The 9,993-nt window shown below is 31.8% G+C and overlaps 1 long non-coding RNA gene across 1 annotated transcript in view; it reads left to right on the forward strand.

Moving 5' to 3' along the window:
* The first annotated feature begins 1,666 nt into the window (after positions 1–1,666).
* Positions 1,667–9,993, forward strand: part of LOC111632404 — a 17,104-nt gene continuing 8,777 nt past the window's right edge. The window contains exons 1-3 of the long non-coding RNA XR_002757853.1: positions 1,667–1,819; positions 3,839–3,954; positions 6,864–6,901. This is a non-coding gene — a long non-coding RNA (uncharacterized LOC111632404). The remainder of the gene's footprint in view (positions 1,820–3,838; positions 3,955–6,863; positions 6,902–9,993) is intronic.

Genomic DNA, 9,993 nt, shown 5'->3' on the forward strand with positions numbered 1-9,993 from the left:
TCGGCGACAATGTTAACATTCATTGTGACACGATTAACATACAAAAACCATTTTTTTAATGAAAGTCAACACACACACGTGTTTATTTTTAGAGCACGAAGTACAAGGTCAGTCAGTCGGTATTACTTATCGTTAAGGTGTTAAAAGTAACAAATTCAAATTAATTGATATTAAATCTAGTTATCGAAGGAACCTATACGTCAATATTAAATGCGACAGAATTGTGTCATCGATGTTTTGCGACCTTGAAAGAGTACAGACTCTTATACAGTAACTCGTTAGCGGGTGTTCTGTTTACATATTTTAGTAAAAATCTGAGGCAAAAACCCGTTAACGACCTTTAATCGAGACACGTTATGAAATCTTTTATATATATTTTTTTTCTTTTCCAACATCCGAGATCGTAATTTTTCGAACGAACATTAAAAGATCGTTAACACTGCTGTACAAATTCTCTTGCAATATACGAATGTTTTTTAAACCCTCGGTTCAAGTACAGTTTTCTAAGAAACAGTTTATGGATCGCGTAACCTGCCGTCATTTCCGGTGAAATAGGATATGACATTTACAAGAATTTTTTTTCCTCAGTTAAAACATTAATTACACAAATTATAAAAGTAGTTAATGCTTCAAAACATCGATGAATAAATGATAAAATTAATTTAAAAAGAAAAAAAAAATGACCTTAACTTTGGACGGTGTCTATACGAAATTGATACGTGAAGATGTTTTTTTATAAATGTTACTTTTTTTAATCTATGAAGATGAGCCAGTTCATTTTTTTCCAATTATCATAATAGACAGACAGACAGACATACATACAAACGCTTCAAATCAGTAATGGTCTTTGATATAATAATAATAAAAATTTATATTGAAGATATAACGGCAAACTGTAGAAACAGGAAAAGTCAATATCGAGATGCAACCTGGCTTCAATAAAAGTATTTTTATTATGTCACGAACTGACTTAAACCCATTGATAGAAGCCGCTTTGATTGTTGTTGCAGACTTTTAAATAGTTTTGCTTCGTTTTTTACTGCCCATTTGCCAGGAATGTCTTTTGTCTACGAAGTTTTTGGTGTACATAAATATAACAAATATTATTAAATACGATGTGTATAGATTATACAGATTTAGGGCACTTTTTCGAGTGAGGAAATAGGAATAATTTCAATTAAAAAAAACGCAATTATGAATTCAAGAAGACCGGTTTATGCTGCTGTTTTTTTGTTTCCTTTTGCTTAGTTTGCAGATGGTGGCCTTTCGATTCCTGCAACAAAAACACTTAGGAGTACAGGAGATAAGTAAAACAACATGCGATTCGAAAAACGTGTAATTTATCCAAAAAAGTACAAAACGCTCTTTTATTCGATTCAAACGTGGCACTGATTTACTTAATGGCTACACGGTGCTGACAGATATAACGCTAAAACCAGAACGATATTAAGCTCTGGGGCTATTCATTACCGGGTCATATCCTCGTTATAACGTTTCAGGTCGAAAAGACTAAACAGGTAAGCTTGGGTAAATTAAAACCAATCCCGGAAGATAGTAATACTGAATGAATTTCTCAAATTAACATTCTCACTAAGTGAATTTTGATGTCTTGGCAGTAAAAGTTAAAAAAATTAAGTTCCTCCTTAAAAACACACCCAAACTCCATTAAAACAATAAGGTGGTGGCGCTCCCGGCCGACGAGTGAAGCTTGGTGGCGCTGACAGCTATTAGGCTGACGTCATTTCACGAGATCGACAGTGGCGCCACCGTGTCCAATTCCAGATAAGAAGAGGCTATTGAAAAGCTCTAGGAGTCTGATGTAATTAGTATCTTACTTATTTTCTCTTAGATAAATGAAGAGTAATTAGCATCCACTGCAATTCTTTCTTCTTTTCAGACGTGCCTGTTAAGTTTGATTCGAATAAATTAAATATTTAAGGATCGACGAGTTGAGATTTAGGCTTTTAATTTCTTTTTCTTTTTTTTTAATCTAGTGTCGATTACATCGCTTTTCCTAATTGTTAAACATATAAACTGTTTTTTAACATTAAAAAAAAGTCGTTTAAAAATTATTCGAATGCTAAATACATCTGTTTAATTCATGTAAGATGCGTGACTTGAAAGACAGTTGCGTGCGCTATCTCGTAACATCTTTTACAACATGGACAGGTGACATACCACTTACACAAGTAATCGCTATCCGTGTTTCCGCACGCTTAAATAATTAATTTTCTATAAGTTATTATCATTTTTTGGTGACTGTTACTGGCGACAAACGTAAATAAATATAGACAGAGAATTATTAAATTAAATTAAATATCATAACCCACGCGCGCGGGGCACAATAACCGCGTGACGCATCTGTATTAACGACCAAATAACATTACACACAGGTTCAACATCTTCGTAAGAACATAAATATATTGAAAACGGATCCCCACCGACAATGCATCCTTCTTCAACGTAAAGCCGATGACATCAGTTTCCTTTAAGTTAGATAAACTTCCTCCATTCTTTATGGTAAAGGGTGGTACACATACCGGAAGTTCCATCTGCGATTTCTGTATTAAAAAGACACGTGGTTTTTTCAAAGAAGTGACGACAACGTTGACAAAGTAAAAAAAAAGAAAAGAAAGTTTTGTCACTCGTTCGCGCAGCGGGTTGTCAAACGCGGTGGTCCTAACACAAAAGCAATCTCCTTTTTTGCGTCATGTGTGGTATTCGTCCGTATTGCTTTTTGTACCATAAAAAACAAATTACGAAAGTGTACACAGGTTACAGGTCTTTATAATTACATAAGCGAAAACCGATTACTTTTACAATCTCTTCCATTCTTCCAATCTTTTGCTATTCAAATCACGCTTAATATCATTAACGACATCAAAAAAGTGTCACCAATTATTTTTTATAAACTAGGAAACGAACAATGAACAATAGCGGCCGGTCACGTGACAGAATCCAGGCGCTTACGCTTACATATACGTTAATTCGTACAATTAAGCATATCCAATCGGCCGAATTAAATCAAACATCCAGACGAGCCGAAACCGAATTTCTTTTTTTGCGTATCGAATCGCGACGATCCCGACACACCAACAGTAAATAAAACGATTATCGTTAATAAACCAGCGACAATATAAATCGTGTTAAATTAGGTAAATCGTTTTACGTGACGAATCTAGTCTAGACACGTCACGACCAACACAAAAATCTATAAATCACCGAGAGTAAAGTAACATTAAAAGTCTCCACCAACGTCTTAAATAGGCAACAAGTTTTAAACGGTAATATAATATAGTGAAGAAGTTTCAGCTGTCTATAATAAATCAATGAGAAATGTATATGTCCGAGTGTCGTATACAGAAAATTCACTTTTATAATAATTACAACCCATAATTAAATCGTTTATTGGGTCAAAACGACTGGCGTTATAAGCTATTAAAGTTAGTAGATGACATCGTTTGAAGTCGTGGCATATCTCGACCTTATCGGTACAATTAGGAGCTTCTGGTTTTTTCTCTTTTGATTGCTTTATCAACCGCACGCAACTCGATAACATTCTAGAAACCTTTCTCATTCCCCCCCAAAAAAGCTTTTTTTTTTATTTTTAAATACTAGAAAAATCCTCTTAAAATCCGGATTAAAATTTGCCAAGTCGGTACCTCTAAACCCTGTTTAATTTACGATCCGTCTTTTAATAGTCATTAAATGCCACTAGCAATTAATGGTGTCTGATAGAAGTTTTTAAGTATTATTAAAATGTATTAAACAAACAAACGTCGTCGGTCATTGTTTATTATTATGATTATTTATTTATTTTTTTTTTTCTTCCTTCCAGATTCATAAAACGGCGATCGTCCGCACATTAACCAGATATGAACGATAACTCTCGTCCTACGGCAGGAAAACTTTTTTTTTAATATATATATATATATGAAGGAATACATTAATTAAGTACGTAGATGTCATAGACCTTGTGTTTTTGGTGATTTTTATTAGTATAATCTTTCGGTTAATGCACCGTATTGATTGTTTCTTTTTCGGTACGGGCCATAAAAATAGAAACTACAGAGCGTAGGTCTTCTACTACTACTACAACTAATACTACTACTAGCGCTTTCTTTATTAAACCGCCCGTATCGGGTGAATTTAAAACGTTAACAATATGCAGAGTACATTTGGATAAACCAACAGTGAGTCTGCCCACGCCTAATACCGCCGTACAATCATTTTTGAAATGCTCGATCGACCACACAGGACGGGAATGTCGAGTACAATGACCCTAGTTCTTGCCAAGGCTGATTAGTTTACACCATTGCCGTTTTCTTAGACCAGCGCTACTATCGGGTATGCTTTTAATAGAAAAAGAAAAGGTATATCGTATACGAAATAGTTTAGCATTCGGACCTTTTATTCGGTCAGCCATGAAAAGAGGATGTTAAGAAAATAAACGCTAACGTTCCAGACGTCGGAATGTCAACAGTCACATGTAACTCGATACTACCAAACAGGTAGCTACTGCTTTGCTGTTAGGAATTTATGATACGCTCTCGGCTGTTTCGAAACTGTAAACAGAGTCAAAGTGTTGCTATTGGAATTTTAATCATTTCTAACAGTTAAAAAATACAAAACAAAATAAAAAAAAAATACAGTTATAAAGAAGAAAATTGTATAGCGTATTATAAACACTGCGAAATTTATAACTCTCTGTAAGCACTCGATGATTTTTTTTTTTTCCTTCTTCTTCTTCTTCTTTCCCCTAAATACAAAACACAAGTATCCGGTACCATACATTTAATTTTATATTTTAACACCTCTAAAATGGGAATTAAAACAAAATTTAAGCAATTATAGTGATAGTTCCGGTTTTAGATACTGTTAAAAGAGTTAAAACATATGGTTAAATTACATATTTAATTTCCAAAAATCCGAGTGTGGTTCTAGTTAAACCGGAGATCGATGACCCCGTGCTTAAAAACCACCCCAAAAACTTGAGTTTCGCATTAACTTATTAACAATAATGAGTCGCTATAAGGCCGAATTAATCGCGACTACAAGCGAAAAGTTGAAAAATCTCGAATAAATTATGTAATAAATCAGTTTTTATATGCTTAAAGAATGGTAATTTATTGAAGACAATTCATTTTGCTTGCTTGTTTCCTCAATAATAAGACTACAATAGCTAAAAATAGAACGGAACCCTTTACAATCGTTTAAAATATCCACTCGAAGATGCTCTTCTAAGAAGATTGTTTGGTATTGGTAGATTTAAAAAGAAAAAAAATGCATCCGCCATTAATAAACTTGATAGTTTATTAAAATATTAAATTCTATATTAAATATATAATCATTTTTTCTTACGTTTACTGCTAAATTCTCACGTGTTATTAATTTTAAATTACTTTTACATGTTAATAATAAGTCCAATATGCATAACAATAACGTTTAATAGAAACATGTTAAACGATAAATACTATACAAGTCGACCCCCCTATAACACGGTTGATAATTCCGTTTTATTTAAATTCCGTGTTGTACGAGTCACTTAGATTTTACAACTACGTGAGCCGTTCACAGCCCGGCACACGTATTTGTAAAATCTAAGTGACTCGTACATCATGGAATTCATATAAAACGGAATTATCAACAGTGTTATAGGGGGTATAGTCTATTGTTTAGTATGAGGAACCGACAAATTCCAAGAGGATATTAGAGTATAACTAATATCCTAAGCTATTTTAAGAAAAGGCGATTGGCTAATTCTACAAATCGTTGGAATACCCTGTTACTTTTAGAACTGGCAATATTCATCTTTCTAAACAAGGCCCACGACGACGATCACGTGGTTGGATATTTTACGAGAAATATTTTTAAGTGGCACCATCTGGCGTTTAGAAAGTAATTTAATCGGAAAAATTCAGGCCTAACACACACGCACACATACACATACACAAGAATTAATTCCATCCTTAAGGCATTATAACTATAATTTACATTTTGGCAGATTAAAAACTGGTTGTTTATGTACGAGTTCTGATACTAGGGCTTACAGGTTATCTTTTCGATTAAAATGTAAAATAGCCGCTGATGTCTTTTTTTTTAATGTAATTTATATAAAGAATACGAGCGACACTATCAATTTTCGAGTGTATATTTTTTTTTGTCGAGGATGAGAAAAGTCGTATTGGGTGTTAAGTAATTTGCTACCGACCCGTTCTAAATCTAAACTAGGTTCCAGAGTCTCGTAACAAATGGAACGTGAAAGTTGCTAAGAAACGGCTCCATCTTTTCTGGGAAGTATAAGACTTGTATTATGGTTTTACGTTACTATGTAGTGTTAGACATCATTCCTGTTCTTTCTCAAATACAAAGATATTCTTTGAAAGGCAAGGCGTTTCTCCTATCACCGAAAAGAAACACAAATTATTATACATTGTATAACTTATTTTACCTGAGGTTAATGCTTTTCATTCGAATCTTTGATAAAATGAATGTTTTTAATGTGTTGTTTTCTTATTGAAATTTATGAAAAGAAATAATAAAATGTAATATTGTTTAGAAAAATCTACAAGTCGACCCCCCTATAACACTGTTGATAATTCCGTTTTATATGAATTCCATGTTATACGAGTCACTTAGATTTTACAAATACGTGTGCCAGGCTGTGAACGGCTCATGTATTTGTAAAATCTAAGTGACTCGTACAACATGGAATTCGTATAAAACGGAATAATCAATAGTGTTATAGGAGGGGTCGACTGTATTCTAGCGTGAATGAAATACATAAATTCAGTAAGATTTGCATAATTTTAATTAAAAAATATCTTTTCATACATATAAACTCTTTCTTTCTATTTCTATAGGGGATGTTAAAATTGTATAAAGGGTACAGATTTAGAATGTAAGTAGTGTTCGTTTATTTTATATATTTTCTTAATTATTATTGTAGATAATTGCTGTTTTTATTTGTTTAATGTAAATTAACAAATACGACTATTATACTTTGAGACTATAAATGCAATCGTTTTATCAGAATAGTGTACAGTACAGTACAATTTGACGTCATTTTATACGTTCCCATTACAAAATAATGTCATACAGATATAAAATTATATCGTATTCGAATAAATGAACCTTACGTAAAGTGCAAAATGTTCATTAAATACATTTATTTCGGTAAATATTTGTAAATTTATTCTTATAGTTTGAAAACTTTTCTGTATACAATAATAATTATACAACTATTTTAAGACTGGTTTCATAATGTAAACACAGAGTGCATTCTTAATTGAATTAGAAAGAAGAAACACTTCAAACAATACAATAATCCTGTATGAATTTCAATGGAGTAGTAAACATTAAGCGAAAAATCTCACAAACTTATAATGAACAAGTATGTTTTGCGAATTTAATTAGCAAAAAATCCTTTAATTAAAAATTTAAAGCATGATTTACAATCTCATAAATTAGAAAAACAACTTAAAAAAGGCTTGAAAAAAAAAAAATATGTATTCATTCAAAATTAAGAAGACGATACGACAGTTTAGCACGCAAAACAATGAAACGGAAGGCGGAAGTAGCCTATAAAAATTAATTTAAAATACCTCCCCCCACTGGCGAAATTATAAAAGTGTAACATATATTTACAGATTAATATTATTTATATTCGTTTATCATAAGATATTTCCTTTGAAAAATTCGTATCCATTATTCTAAGAAAGAGAATCGTCTCATAACCTTTCCCAGATGCGACATTTTTTTTAAATTCCATATATACGTAGAAAGCTTTTGTTTACCTTCCAGGTATATTTTGATTAATAAAAGTTTTTTTTTTTTCTAGGGAAGTAGTCGTTTTAAATATCCATCTACACGAATGTTGTAGGGGTGAGTGACTGAATAATGAGCTTACACTTCAATTCTTATAATGATTTACGTGTGTTTCGGGATGGTAATCTTACTCTAGAAAAATACCTCGGGCAAAAACTCTTTCTCTCATTTTAGGGTCATCAACTTCATCACTTTTTAACCAGTTCGAAATTTAAATAACTCGAAAATTACAATTTTTAAATAAAATCTTACGTAATTAAGTTAGTTAAGACAACAACCAGCGCCGTTTTTTCACCTAGTGTAAGCGTTAGGAATCATTTCAAATGTAAATATATTATTATTTAAGCGATTGCAAGCGAATACTTTAATAATTATCTTCTTTAAAAGCTTCAAAAAGTAAATTAAAAATGCAACAAAATCTCAAATTCCTCACCACTTTAAAGAGATAAAGTAATACAGCAAAGGTGAGTCAATAAAAGTTTGATCCTTCCAAAATATACAATTCAAATCCGGTGATAAAATATCAACAGTGACGATTACTCACCTTTTAGTTTATGACCAAGATAAGGAGAATTTTTTTTTGTCTCAAGGGAGATTATATTAATTTACGATAAGAGTCAATACTAGAACATACCTGAAACAACCGTCTCTCGGAATATATCCATAAAAATATGTCCTCGACTGAGTTGTTTCGATAAAGTCATGGGTTTGGAACCCAGGGATTGTCTGGGAGACTGGGAGTGTAAAATCACGTTGTTCAAAGACTGGTTCTATGCAGAACCAACAGGTGTGTCTAACTGGAATGAATCATGGCCTGCTCAGGGAGGACTTTTCTTTTTTTTTTTTCGGATGTTTGTGTGTGTGTGAAAAGAACTTTTCATCCTTTTTACAGTCACTGCTTCGATTATACAGATTCAATTAATAGAAGTTTTTTAAGTCGCGCCGATGTTTCGAAGTCTACTTTTGAAAGGTCGCATTTTTAATCTTCTTTTTTTCCCCCCTCTTGAATATTATAAAAACTGAGTTCTAAAAAAAAAAAAAAAGGTTCTAGATTGCTCTAAGAGCACTTTTGAAAGGAGCGATATTTATGCATTAAATCCTTTAATGCTTGAATAAATATACAAATGAAACGTTAAATAAAAAATTGATAAGATGATACATTTGAACTTATTACTTAACATAGAAGTGGCCCAGTTTTTTTTTTATTTATTTTCTTCTTTATACAATCACTAAAGCCATTTTATTTGAATGTTTATTCAAGAGTTTACATGAAGTACAATACATTCTGTTAGGCTAATTCATATTTTCTTTGTATGAAAAGAGAGTTTTTAATGTATTTTTAGATGATTTCTGTGTATAAATGCACTTATGTTTTAGAAACACGTGTCTGCAGAATGCTGTATAAACTGTACAAACTTCTTACAAACAAATTAACAGCTTAAAGAAATTTATTCGTTTGCTCGGTGCTCCCGAGTTTAAGAGGTACCAAATAGATATGATTGTTAATTAAATTTAACTTATAAATATTAAATAAAGCATTCCCGAAATCAATTAGCGCTTAGGGCCTCCAGATATATTAATTCGCCATTGATGTAACTGTATGTATACGCTTATGCAGAGGCTGAAAGAGGTGAGATGAGGCCCGGATCATTCACAAATATGAGACCCCCACCCCTCTCAAAAAGCCATAAAAATATATGAATGAAATAGAAAAAGATTTCTTTTTTTTTCACCTCCTTATCAAGTTTTTTTTTTTTACATAAAATATTAAATTCTGGGTACTTTTTTGTATCCGATTAACTGGCTTTTTCTTCAGATTATATACAATTTTAATTTAAAATAATTCATATTTAAATCTTAATAATATGATAATTAATAACTATGAGTAATAGTTTATTAAAAACGATGAGTAATACACTCTTTTATATAATTAGACGATGCATTAACCTCTCGTGATAATTAAAAATGTAATTTGCAACGGCCCTACTTTAAACGATTAGATAGACTCCTTATAATCACGAAAATATGTAATCACTAATTATCACCTTGTTTATCACTTTGAGCGATGGTACAAAATAAATGCTCTTAAACCATTAAAAAAAAAATAATTAAATAGTATATAAAGCGATTGGAAATTTATATATATATATATATATATATACAGTG

The sequence above is a fragment of the Centruroides sculpturatus genome, unplaced genomic scaffold, assembly GCF_000671375.1.
Source record: "Centruroides sculpturatus isolate CEXI.00-Female unplaced genomic scaffold, Cexi_2.0 scaffold834, whole genome shotgun sequence".
NCBI lineage: Eukaryota > Metazoa > Arthropoda > Arachnida > Scorpiones > Buthidae > Centruroides > Centruroides sculpturatus.